This window comes from Stylophora pistillata, chromosome 11, assembly GCF_964205215.1.
Source record: "Stylophora pistillata chromosome 11, jaStyPist1.2, whole genome shotgun sequence".
NCBI classification, from domain to species: Eukaryota; Metazoa; Cnidaria; class Anthozoa; order Scleractinia; family Pocilloporidae; genus Stylophora; species Stylophora pistillata.
Window position 1 is genome coordinate 17,838,459 of NC_142529.1, and position 12,957 is coordinate 17,851,415.

The 12,957-nt window shown below is 37.1% G+C and overlaps 1 long non-coding RNA gene across 5 annotated transcripts; it reads left to right on the top strand.

Annotated features, from left to right (window-relative positions):
• The first annotated feature begins 5 nt into the window (after positions 1-5).
• LOC148720406 (uncharacterized) lies at positions 6-8,599 on the top strand. Of its 5 annotated transcripts, none has more exons than XR_015993390.1 (6): positions 6-456; positions 1,456-1,565; positions 4,318-4,360; positions 4,924-4,981; positions 5,563-5,881; positions 8,413-8,599. It is a non-coding gene; the product is annotated as an uncharacterized LOC148720406 (long non-coding RNA). The 5 variants fall into 5 exon arrangements; XR_015993388.1 differs by having other exon boundaries at positions 1,456-1,508; XR_015993386.1 differs by having other exon boundaries at positions 1,456-1,508; positions 4,924-4,966.
• Positions 8,600-12,957: the final 4,358 nt, after the last annotated feature.

The window sequence follows — 12,957 nt, forward strand, 5'->3', positions numbered from 1 at the left end:
TATCGGTCACTTGTAGTTGTGTGTAGCGTTGCAGTTGTGTCTTCCGTGGCAGTTATGTCCTCACAACTAATAACCACTAGAATGTGGTTTTATTTCTTCCAATCAAAAGGCGTTGTGAACGTGTCTCTTGCTTGTCACTTCCCAACTAGGGGAGGGATCCACTGCAAAACTATGAATTGTAAGAAGATCGTTAAGATTTCCGCGCTCGAAGGTTAAGAATTTCACGGGATATCCTTGTTTCATGAGCTTACCTTGGTGTCGTTGGGGGCACTTCGGATTGGTGAAAGATTAAGATTCTGGTTGCGTTTTTAAGGGCGAATTATTGGCGAAATTTTCTTCGATAGGTTGGAAAGCTTAGGAAGACGAGAATTTGACGTTGCCTCGTGGCTTTGATTCCCTTATTAGTTTGGAGTGCTTTGGTGATCGAAGTTGTGCTTTTCTATCGGAAATAGTACAGTAAGGTTTCGGTTGCACTTCATGCTAGTATTTTTGTTAAATTTAAATATTACAACCATTCTTCAAAGATCGCGTTCAAGTTTCGGGCTAAATACTGTCTAAAGCGTCTGAGTAACTACTAACCTGGATTCATAATTTGAATCCTTCTGTGTCGAGGGATGATTTTTTTTTATTATTTTGTTTGGGACATGCAAAACTAGATAATACATAATTACAACGCGAGACAGATCTCCGTGTTTCAATGACCGAAAATTTGTAATTTTCTTCCAGCCGCATTATAATTTTTATTATGTTACATGTAGCAATCTCATAGTGTCTACATTGATGGTTATTATGGAGACAATTGAAGACATGTATTCATTGTAATTGTATGGGACTACACAAAAATTCAACCTCTGGTATGGTTGATGTCAAACATCATATATCCTGGAAAGTTAACTCACAAACTGTTGACAAGTATGATGAAGATCTGGTATCTTTCATAAAGGATAGGGTGCTCTCTCCCATGCTCTCCAGCAAGAAACAGTTGGGTTACAATGCATTAAATCATTCTCTTTGCTCGCCCAGAAGAGGACAGATTTGCAGCAGAATTACTCTTCACTTAATAATATGTGCTTTTTCATTAAAATCAGTGCCTGACGTAAGCCACTTTCTTTCTTTTAATCTATTTAGAATAAAGCCCTTTGAACTAAATCATAAGGAATGTGATAATGATATGCATGTTATATGTTACCACACTCTACATACTTTTTCAACTATGTGTTTCACATAATTATTGAAATGAAATAAATACTAATTCATGCACAATTGAATACTTAATTCAGTACAGACTATTGCCTATTAGCAATTATTGCTCCTACATGTGTTAGCAAAAACTTGGTCTTGTTGGCTTTCATTGTGAACCTTTGGTGATCCATATATCAGGGAAGATACTCGTTGCAACTATCTTTGCAAAGAAAATACTAATCTTTTCACCCTTACTTAATTTCATACATACAGGCATGGATGACAACCAGCTGCAAAGCAAAGTAAACAAGAGTGCCAATGAGGTGGTAAGCTGCATTGTAAACATTTTCTTGGAAAAGTATGCACTAGTCATAAAAATTAAGGTAAATGTTGTGATTAATTTTTGTCCTTGGTGTAAGCATAATTTTCCTTTGGTTTTGTTAATGATATGAATGAAAATGCATTTTGTGTAAAGAAAGATAAAATGTAGCTCCTAGAGTGTAAGTTATGATGAGATGATGTGTCACCATTAATTTGGCCTCTATTAAAAGTAAAAGAAGGAAACTAAGGATGAAACTGAACCAAAGCACACCTATACTAAACCCTCATTTTAATTGTATAAATATTGTTATTTTTCTGGTGTTCACCCAATAGATTCAATCCACTGACAGACAAAGATGGCACCTGTACATTTTACCATTACTCTTAGGCTAAGGCGCATGTAGAAAGCAATATTTCACAAAACAACAACATATGCAAGGTTTAAATTTTTCTGACCTTTACTGCTTGTTTTTATGAGTGGTTCCAGGATTTTCTTGCACAAAGAGGTCTGGTTGAGTGTAGCAGTCGCCATATTTTTCAGTATGATGGTCTCACAGTAACTGTTGTATGAAGTAATGTACCCTTCTCCAATATTAATTTTGCAAACTTGTCACTGACAAAGAGCTAGTTCATGATTAGACACTGATCATTTCATTGATTGCCATGCTCTACATTTATCGTTGAAGTATCACCATATTTATCTGTACATATTTATCTCTTTATTATGGAAAAATTAGCCCAAAAAATCACCCTCGTCTTTTACACGGATCATAGATAAAGACCTGACCCAAGCAATCCATTAAATTAGCATAACAATTGCCTGAAGTCCATTAGGAAAACCAGGTGCACAAAACCAGTTATAATTGTGTTCAAGTTTTGTCAGTTTTCAGTGCGTTCTTCATCGATGAAAAACTTTGAAATAATATTTTATGTGGCTTAAACAGAAACCTAGTGGGGCTGATTTCTATTGTATCTTCTGATCTGTAGAGCAGAAAATTTTCCTTACAGCTTCGGTGCTGAATTCTCATTTTCAGTGAATGATTACAGTAACTTAATGACCTGGCAAATGCTGTTTTCTTGTGCGGTCTTGTTTGTTATGTGCGTGGACCATCTATGTTAAATATTGTGTAGTTTCCAAGATGGCCGTGTTTTCATCAAGCGATCCATCGATGCTCTTTGGTGTTCCTTTAGTCTACTAAATCTCCTTTCAAAAGGTTATTTAAATGCATGAAGATTTCATTTTCAAAATGATTTGCAAAAGATGGTGAATTACTTCTCCAGTAAATTGAAGTGGTTGTATATGCTTAAATCATGAATTATGGGATGTAAACAAGTGCTACTAACCTTCACAGCACATGGTCACATTTTGCTCTTCAGTTTTTTTTAATTCACCGTGATTTCAATACATTGTCAGAAATAAGAGATCAACCATAGGGGAAATATCTGTCGATCTGAATTTTTCTCTACTAGAAATAATGAAAAATCTGATTTTCAACCTTGAAAATGGGGGTCAACTTATACATGGATAAATACGGTAATTAACTCCTTTGCTATCAGTAATCGCATTAAAGATTCTGTGTTAGAAATCACAGCACCATATCCCAAAATCTAATGTTGTCCTCAGCACAATTTAATTTTTTGAGCAAGGCAAAGCTAAAAATCAATCAAGGGCCACACAGACATCACAGAGACAACATTGCTATGTATAATGTTTATGTATTCAGATATGTAAAAGCTACTCTATTCATTCATTCAATGTCAATACTCTCCCTCATAGTAAAGTAAGTAAAGTCTGTTTACGAGCCTAGTGACCCATTAGGCCGGTGCTTAACTCCGGTTTCTGTAGCATGCAGCGACTAGGAGTATTTCTACTCCCCCCTGGATGGGATGCTAGTCCATCGCAGGGTTACCCCCGGCATTGAATTGCCGGTACCCATTTATACACCTGGGTGGAGAGAGGCACTGTGAGAGGAAAGTGTCTTGCCTAAGAACACAACACAATGTCCCGGCTGGGGCTCTAACCCGGACCACTCGATCCAGAGTCGAGCGCACTAACCATGAGGCCACCGTGCCTCCACATACTCTCCCTCATAGTAGCTATAATTTTTAGCCAACTTGGGAAATAGCAACCAAAAATAGACCCTTTGGACATCCAAACTTTTAAATTTCAAGGGGAAGGTTCCCCAGACTTTGCCATCCAAGTGGGAATAAATGGCTGCCACACTGTCATTTTGGTCCCTCCTAGCTGTCCCTCCTTTCCACAATCTTACCAAAGCCTCCATATGTATAGTAATAAAAACACTTAAGTGAAGAGTGCTATCTCAGCAAGAGATGATGATCATGCACACTTTTAATAGAGTCATTCTAGTAGATGTTTGGCAAGGTATTGCATTCTTTGCTCAAAATCTAGTTTACATAGACATGGGAAAAAAGAATGGGGTGTAGCAGTCATTCAGGTCAGTTAATTGCTCCAAGCTCTAGTTTTATACCACTGCTCATTTGGTTATCTTTCTTGCCAATACTCTTTCTGGTTATTTGGGTTTTCTTGGAAACTCAGGCTCTTGCCATTGAGAAGAAGCATGATATGTGTTTTTACAAAATTAAAAGCAAAGAAAAGTGAAAAAAAATTGGAGTAACAGGATGGTATCAAAGACTGGTATAATTTTTATTTTTGCAGGGGGGTAGTTTTTTATTTTTGAATCAGAGTTTTAGCCTAAGTATGTCTAAGTTTCTACACTTGTTGTTTAGTCTTGTGATTTCTTACTTTAAGAAGTAACTAAAGGTAAAATTTTTTGAATTTTATTTTTATTACAGCCAATTGAGACTGTAAATGGAAAGTAAACACAAAATAATGATGGTAAGGAACAAATTGCTTGCACTATAAATTATTGAAAGTAGTCTGCACTCTCCATATTTGTTATTTTTAATTGACATGCTTTGCACAAGTGTTGTGTGATAAGTGTGAATAAGACTGTGCAGCGAATTAGCTCATGCTGCAGCATCCCATATCGAATAAATTCAATAGAAGACCCTTTGGTCATTTCAGGCCTTACTGGATCTTGACGCGTCCTTAAAAGAAAAGTTGCTTGAGACATATTTTTATCGTAAACATTTATGAAGCTTTCTTCTGATATATAGTTTGCTAAGATTTTAGTGAAACTACTGTAGTGTGCAAACAATTTTTTTCCTGAAGGATACCCGCAAAAGTGGGAAGTAATCTTGAGCTTGTCGCATGCGATTAAGTCATATCATATAAATCTACCCTAAAGACGAAAAATTTACATTACTTTTATATATTGAAGTGAATGCTTTGATACATAGTGGCTTTAGCCTCTGCTTTTCCTCTTATGTTTTTCTCTGAATACCTGGGAGCCGAGCAAACTGGTAACCACCCATATTCTCTCATTCTCTTTAAAATAGGATTGTTGATCAATTTTTGCTGAGTTGGCTACCATGGCTCAAGGTGGAGGACCACGTTGTGAGATAAACTAATTTCTTCTCTACCATCCTGAGAGGGTTTCTCATACTTTCAGAATAGAACAGAATTTTGGCTAACCTAACAACTCAACAGGAAATCATCCCTTTTAAATTGAATGTTCCAAGGGAGTTCTTGAAGTTGCTTTGAGGTTTATCACCTATCATGAAATAAAACCAGTGAACAAGGCTGTTATGAATTACACCAACTTCAGATGAGGGTGTCTGGCGTAGTTAAGTACTGGTGCATTTCATCCCTGCGAAGCAATCAAACTACTGTTTTCTCACTTATAACATTACTTAAAAATTAATAATCAGTGACTTAGGTGTCAGGCATATAAAAGAATATTGGCACGGAAAGAGGTACTCTCCCTAATGGTTCATGTGCACATTCTAGGGTGAATTTTATTGTACAGTATCTCTAGTATGAACATTGGTGGTGATATTTTTGACAAAGGCCATCACTGGACGGCCATGTTTATTGATTTTGAAGGAAGTATTAAACCACAGAGGCTCAGGGCTAAACAGCTTTGGAAAATGTCGTATATTGATATTACTAAGTGATACATATCTTATGTTTTGAAGAGCATGTGATTAACATGGACTGGCTGGAACAAGAAATAGTTATGGAAGAGCAGCTGGAAAGAGGAAGAGAAGAACAAAGAAGAAGGGAGGAGCAAACGAAAAGAGAGAAACAAAGAAAGGGAGAAGATCATTTTTCCGACACATACCTATACTTAAGTTCTCCCCTTTAAAATTTTCAACCTATATATATATTTCACACAGTAATTCCTCTTTTTTTCAAATATGTGAATTCATAATCTCTTGGAAAACTACTCTATCAGGGATATAAATTTAATGTATATTGTTTCTATTTTTATTTTTAAGTGAGCTTAATGATCTTGTTTATCCTTAATCTGTCAGAATTTTTTGAATAATTATAGAAATTTCAAGAGTATTTTAAGAAAAAAATCATTAAAATTCGAGATTTTAACCAATCATGACTTATTACATATAATAAAGCTAATAAAATGTGCTATCGGATGGACTAGGATATGCTCGTTTTCTACATAAATTATGCTTATTTATTCCATACATTTGCATAAATTATGGAAATTTTCTTACTTTTTCAAAACAAATTACCAGAAAACACCAGAAATTTGCAAGGAAAATACAAATCTTACAAGTTTCTTCAAAAATGTACTTCTAGACAATATTTAGAAGATATTGTTCTGCCTGTGGTTTTCTTCATGACAACCAGAACGGCATAAACGTTTCATGCAAGATCTGCAGCCAAAGCCAGTTTCCTTTCGCTTTGCTCCTTTCACTCCAATGCAACAGTGGTGACATCTTCCAAACTTCAGGAGCCCCAGGTCAGCAAGATTGACAGAATCATGGTCCCTTCCATGAAATGGAGGGGAGGCATGGCTGGTGCTGGGCCAGGCTGACGTCGGCAAGAAAAATTTCCAATCAGCTTGTGGATGACACCAGCCATAAATTTGTCATGGGACAATGGCTTTGGGGGTTTTTGTGGAGGTGGCATGTTCATAATTCGGAAATTTTCCTTGTACACAATGTATGCATTGACCATAATTGCATCCAAAGAGTTAACAAACATTCTCACCCACCATCTCCTGGACTTGCGATCAATAGCATAATTGCGCACCATTTGATCATGTCGATCGACAGCACCCATGTTCTTATTGTAGTCAACTGCACATGGCGGGCAGGGCAAATTTACCTGTTCACCTCTTCTCAGTTTTCTGGTGATTGTGCAATTGCCATGAGAAGAGTGCACATTTGATAAAAAAGAAACATGTTTGGTATCTTTCCACACTGTGCAAACTGTTGTTTCAGATGCCACAGTATGAAATTCACCACGCTTCATTTGTTTTAGTAAGTTTTTACCCTGCAAAGCCTTTGGGTAATTTTTTCGATTATTTCTTATTGTTCCCACAACACTGATTGATAGCTCACTCAACTCTTGCAAAAGGGGAATGCTGGTAAAGAAATTGTCAATGTACAATACAGTTCCTCTGTCCTGAAGTTGTGCAACTAGGTCAGTAACAACCCGATGTGCTAGACCTTTTTCAGCATTTCCACCAGATTTCCCTGTGTACACCTGGAAATCATAAAGGTATCCACAACACGAACAAGCCAATTCCCAGATTTTTGTACCTCTTTTGATTGGTTTCATGGGAAGGTACTGTTTGATAGGATTTCTCCCTTTTCCCTTTACCATGTGCTCATCAACACAAACTTTCTGGCCAATATTGTATGAATGCTCGAATTTTTCTTTCATTCCATTGATCATGGGCCTTAACTTGTAGAGCTTATCATAGGCATCATCAGTAGGAGCAGGCTGCCTTGTGTTGTCAGCCAAATGAAAATTCTGCCACAGTTGCCAGAATCGGTTCCTGGTAAAAACACTTTGCATTGCAGGAACAGCAAATACCCAATCCCGAGAAAAGTAATGATCAAAATTGGGCAGTCTGTGTAAAGCCATGAAATAAAGGGCACCAACAAATGCTTTCATCTCATCTTTATTTATGTCACAGAGCCAAGTTTTTCTTTGTTTCTGGGCAACATACAGATTTGTTTGTTCTACTAAAATATCCCAGAGTTCTTCAGGGAATAAAAGACTAAAAAAATTTACTGGCTCAGAGTCAGCTTCCAGAAGAGTAATAGGGCCGTGCTGCCCCCTGTATTCAGGAAATGAAACAACAACATTCTCATCACGATTTCCCCACCTTATAGCTGAATTGTCTTCATCACGTCGGTTTGCAGGGGATCGTGATCTTGCCCCTCGTGCAGCAGTTCCGCGTGCTCCTCTGCCACGTGGTCTTCCCCTACTCGATCGTCTTCTAGTGGAATTTGTTGTTTCATTTCGCTGAAAATCACTCTCACTATCATCCGATTCCAAAGGTGGAATAGCTTCATGTTCTATTTCACTCGCAGAATTGTATGATTCGTCAGAGTCTGTATAAGACCCGTCCATATTGCTTTCTTGATCTCCTTCTTCCCCCTCGAAGTCAGAGACATCGCTATCCTCGGGAACATCCATGACAATCCTAGCAACTTCCTCTGCTGTATATGTTCTTGCTTGTCTTGCCGCCATGTTGAAATCGCTCTTAGAAAGTTTTACCAAATTTGAGCGAAAAATGACTGAATTATGGCTTCAAACGCAAAGCTAATTTTACCTACGCCATCTTTAAATACCCTTCAGGACATTTAAATCGAAGGCTTGAAGAAAAAACACCAAATTCAAGAGAAATAATACAGTCCAGTTCGTGAAAAAATTTCAGCAGGTTCGTAAACAGCCTTAGACATGAAAACGAGGCTTATAGCCGACCTGGGAGAACTCTACTTCATGTAAACAACGATTTTTGTCCATGACGTCATATGCGCGGAATAATCCGCGCTTGACAGATTAAGGGTTATAGGACAGCCATATTAGTACGTCAATGTCATCGGAAGAAATTAAATATTTGGAAGAGAAACTTAAAACTTGTCCTTTGCTTACATAGATTTTTCTTTTGTGAAGCCCTACTAAGCGACTATTGATGTCATGTTAAGTTCTCCTTCGGTTCCACAATTAAACAGGCAGCACGTTGGAATGGGACGACAGTTGTTCATCTTAAGTCACCAAGGGCTTCTTTTGCAATGAACCCTTAAATTATTCTGTTACAATGTTTTATCTGGCGGTGAATAGTACCCGTGGGCCTCAAGAAGACGTTCACTTTGCTTGTCAAGCAAAGATAAATCAATAGTTTGCCGTCAATAGATGCACATGCATCTGTGTATACAGCGACTTCTGGGAAAATTTCCCATTGCCTGAAGACATTTTTAACGCTAAATTGACTTAAATTCCAGGGGTGTGAATAATATGCAGACCCTTTTCAACAATCAGAACATCACAGTGGTGAAACAACACCAAAACTTGCATACGGATAAATATTTTATGGGGAAGGCTACATTCTCTTTTCCAGCAAAATAATCTCAAACTAAGTGATATTTGTCGAATAATCCTAAGGCTTTGTGCAGGGGATTCTACAAAGTATCGGCTAAAATTATTGACTTCACCCGAGGATAGCCTTCCGACGAGTACCCCCCGACCCAAAATTTTCTTACACGAATTAAAGGTGCACTTCCAGCGATCTAACTTACAACTGCAGTATATCTGTTTATCCCTATTTCCATGTTTTGATTGCATTCGAAAATCAAAACAATTTCACAGCTCGATCTCTGCATGTGCAATACATCCAAACTTGACATATCCATTATTAACCCCTTTTTCCATTTTTCACTGAATGTGGTAATTCTCGAAAAAAGGCAATAAATTCTGACAATTTATCCAGCAATTAGAATATATCCTAACATGCCAAATCCAATCTTCACCCCAACTTTCCACTTTCTCGATCAACTCTAGAAACATATACACGGGGTTAATTATAACAATTCATCCTACAAGTGGATAATATGATAACTTTTCCATATCCAATCTTTACCCCGATTTGTTCAATTAACTGTAGAAAACGGGAATAGTGACAATTCGATTGCTTAACATCATGACTTGCCGTGTCCAATCGTTACCCCGATTTTCCATTTGTTCAACGAGTCCCGAGAAAGCCGTGATAAGTTCTGACAATTCATCACGCAAGTGGAATATCACCTTAGTTGCTATATGAAATCTTTACCCTAATTTTCCATGTTTTTTTTTTCGTTTATTCGAGACATATAAGGTAAAATCTGACAATTAATCCCACATGTGGGATATGCCAAAAATGGAGTAAAATCGGACAATTCATCCTGCAAATGAATCATATTCCAACTTGTTATGTGTAATCTTTACCCGATTTTTCATTATTTTCAGAGAATTCTAAAGAAAAAACAGTTCATGTCATAAAAAGAATATATTCCAACGCGCTGATTGAATTATAACTCGGTACATTCCTGATTTTCCGTTTTTTCTAATAAATTCCGAAAAAACGGGGTTAATTCTGAAAACTCATCCCAGAAGTAGAATACACTCTAAGTTTCCATATCCAATCTTGAACCAGGTCTTCTATTTTTATTTCAAAGAATTCCAGAAAAAAAGGGGACGGTAAGTTATAAGAATTTATACCGTAAGCGGAGTATATCCTAAGTTGTCATATCAAATCTTTACCCCAATTTTCGAATTCCTTTTTTTCAATGAATCAATTCCAGAAAAACAGGACAAACTCTGACAATTCATGCTACAAGGGGATAATACCCGAAGTTCCCAAAGGCCATCTTTGCTTCGATGTTGTTCCAATTTTTTTTTTCAAGTGAACTCTAGAGAACAAGGGTAAATTCTTAGAATTAATACCGCAATTAGAATATAACCTATGTTGTCATGTCAAAACTTTCCTGATTTTCCTTTTTTTTAATGAATTAATTCTAAAAAAACGGGGTAAACTCTGAGAATTCATGTTACAAGCGGATAATACCCGTAGTTCCCTTATGCCATCTTGCTCTGATTTTGGAATTTTTTCAAGGAATTATAGAAAAACAGAGAAAATTCTTGTAACTCATCCTCCAAGTCGAATATATTCCATTGACTTGCCACATATAATCTACTTTACTCCGATTTTCCATTTTTTTTCAATGAGTAGAAAAACGTGGCTCCCACTGACTCGCCATATTCAATCTTTACCCGATTTTCCATTTCTTTTTTCAATAAATTCTGGAAAAACGGAGTAAATTCTGAGGATTCACGCTACAAGTGGATAAGACTCTCAGTTCCCAAATGCAATCTTTACCCCGTTTTTCCATTTCTTTTTTCAGCGGTGAATTCTACGATTAGCGCTAATCGTTAGCCCCTTAAATTAAAGCAATACGCAAATAGCTTAATTGTAATTAAAAGTTTTTTATAACGCCGGCCCGCTTTCAGTTATTATTAATTAATTAACTTCTATAGAAACTAAGACACAACGCGCTATGTAATGTACTGTTCCTCTTTAATTGTAATCATTCCCTAAAGAAGTCCTAATTGGGGTCGAAACGAGTCCGAAATAAACAAGAGCCATGCTCTTGAAATAAATGAGAAGCTTACAACTACAAAAAGTGTTTCTTTGTGCGGCTCGCTAGTCTTAGACTAGGTTTACACTAGAGGAGAGTTTTCCGGATTCGTAAATGTTTCCGGATTCATCAATTTTGGAGTATTCGGATTCGTAGGCGTTTACACTGAAAGGATATTCGGATTCCTTACCGTTTACACACAACGACAACTCCGGGAACATTCGAAATGGAATGGTTACCTAGCCCAGTGTTGTTTCGTCGTTCCATCGACAAAGTGAAAATGCCTCCCCCAAAAAAGGCTAGAGTAGATCCAGATGCCACTGAGGCAAATTTGAGTTGGACAGATGCCAAGCAGTCTACGTCGTCGGCGATTAAGTGTGGCTGACGTTAAACTTCCTTGCAATAATAATTTGCGTTTCTTTAAAAATACTGCGTACACATAATAAAATTTATCGCCTGAACCTGCTACAAGATTAGGCAACCGGAGACCGCCAGCAATGTTAGCACCAGATCCATTTTGGTTTCACCGCAAACTCAAAAGATTGCAGGTGGAAATGATATCCGGATTCGAGAAAAAAAGCGGTTACACGACAAAACTTTCCGGATTCAAAAGTTATCGGATTCAAAGTTCCCACTTTAAATTCCGGATTCAAAATCTCCGGAGACACAGCCAAACCGGGAAGTTTTTATTTCGGATTCGTCCACTTTCGTGTAAACGGCAGAATGAATACGGTACTAAAACGTTTCGGATTCATCATGAATCCGGAACAATTTCCTCTAGTGTAAACCTAGTCTCCGTCAAATGGAAGATAGGAAAAAATTCAACATTTAAAAAATGCTTGTGTTCTTAGTGAATTCTAGAAAAGCGGGATAAATTCTGAGAATTCGTCTTTCGAGTGGGATAGATCTTAGAGAGCCAAATCCAATCTTTAACCCGATTTTCCATTTTTTTTTTCAATGTACTCTAGAAAAACGGGATAAATTTTGAGAATTCGGCCCACAAGTGGCTAATACCTTTGGTTCTCATATGCCATCTTCACCCCGATTTTCCGAGTTTAAGCAGTGAATTTTGGAAAAACGAGATAAATTCTGAGCATTCATGCTACAAGTGGATAATACCCGAAGTTCCCATATGATATCTTTACCCCGATTTTCCATTTTTTTCAACAAATTATAGAAAAACGGGTTAAAATCTAAGAATTTATCCTCCAAATTAAATAAGATCCCAAGTTGCTTATACAGGCTTCAATCCGATTTTCCATTCTTTTTTTTCAATGAATTCTGGAGAGACGGGATTAATTCTACGAATTCATCCGCAAGTAGGTAACACGCTAAGCTTCCATATGATGATCTTTACCCCGATTTCCCATTTGATCAGCGAACTCGAGAAAAATGGGGTAAATCGCCTTCATGTTACAAGTGAATAGTACCCGAGGTTCCCATATGCCCGAATTTCCATTTTATTTCAGTGAATTTGACAAAAAACGGGGTAAAATCTAAGAGTTTATTCTCCGAATTAATAGATGCCAAGTTGCCATAGCCAATCCTTAACCCGATTTTCCATTTTTTTTTTCAATAATTCTAGAAAAAAGGCGTACAAGTAACTCATACTCTAAATTCCCATATGCCATCTTCACCCCAATTTTCCATTTGATCAATGAATTTTAGAAAAACGAGGTAAATTCTGAGCATTCATGCTATAAGTGGATAATACCCAAAGTTCCCGTATTATATCTTTACCCCAATTTTCCATTTTTCAACAAATTATAGAAAAACGGGGTAAAATCTAAGAGTCCATTCTCCAAATGAAATAGATCCCAAATTGCTATATCCTGTCTTCACCCCGATTTTCAACTTTTTTTCAATGAATTTTGGAGAAACGGGATTAATTCTGCGAATTCATCTGCAAGTGGCTAACACGCTAAGTTCCCATATTAT